The sequence below is a fragment of the Ipomoea nil genome, unplaced genomic scaffold (assembly GCF_001879475.1).
Source record: "Ipomoea nil cultivar Tokyo-kokei standard unplaced genomic scaffold, Asagao_1.1 scaffold1155, whole genome shotgun sequence".
Lineage (NCBI taxonomy): Eukaryota > Viridiplantae > Streptophyta > Magnoliopsida > Solanales > Convolvulaceae > Ipomoea > Ipomoea nil.
In genome coordinates, this window is record NW_017617583.1 from 1 (window position 1) to 931 (window position 931).

At 31.7% G+C, this 931-nt stretch overlaps 1 non-coding gene across 1 annotated transcript; it reads left to right on the forward strand.

The window, feature by feature from the left end:
- Positions 1-320: 320 nt before the first annotated feature.
- On the forward strand, positions 321-393 carry TRNAV-CAC. Its single transcript has one exon. It is a non-coding gene; the product is annotated as a tRNA-Val (tRNA).
- The last annotated feature ends 538 nt before the right edge of the window (positions 394-931 follow it).

Sequence of the window (931 nt, forward strand, 5' to 3'; positions counted from 1 at the left end):
AACACATTAGTGGTCCCTAGTGCAAACCTGGGCTCAAACATGTTATTTTGCTTTCCACCTGTGTTTTTACCAGGAGATGTTTTGAAATTATATTGGTAAGTATTTTCCTTTCTTAATTATACTTTGATAGATTTTAGTGTATGTTTCGTACATGAGTTTACACATTAGAAATGAGAATAAAAATCATAGTTAGTGTTTGGTTGACAACTTTATAAAACACAAGTATGGATTTGATTACCCCTATTATTAAAAATCACATTCCTATTTATAAACGGTAACATTCCGATTAGATTAGTAATAAGAAAGTAGAAATGTAACTTGTTTGGGTGGTGTAGTTGGTTATCACGCTAGTCTCACACACTAGAGGTCCCCAGTTCAAACCTGGGCTAGACATGTTAATTTACTTCTAAGCTCTTCGTTTTTTTAAAGGAAATTAGTGTTTGGTTGACAACTTTTTAAAACACACCTCTGGATTTAATTACTTCTCGAATTAAAAATCGTATCATTCTAATTTAGTTAGTAAAAGAAAATAAAAAATGTAGTTGTCTGGTGGTGGTTGGTTATCACGCAAATCTAACACATTAGTGTCCCTAGTGCAAACCTGGGCTCAAACATGTTATTTTGCTTTCCACCTGTGTTTTTACCAGGAGATGTTTTGAAATTATATTGGTAAGTATTTTCCTTTCTTAATTATACTTTGATAGATTTTAGTGTATGTTTCGTACATGAGTTTACACATTAGAAATGAGAATAAAAATCATAGTTAGTGTTTGGTTGACAACTTTATAAAACACAAGTATGGATTTGATTACCCTATTATTAAAAATCACATTCCCTATTTATAAACGGTAACATTCCGATTAGATTAGTAATAAGAAAGTAGAAAGTGTAACTTGTCTGGGTGGTGTAGTTGGTTATCACGCTAGTCTCA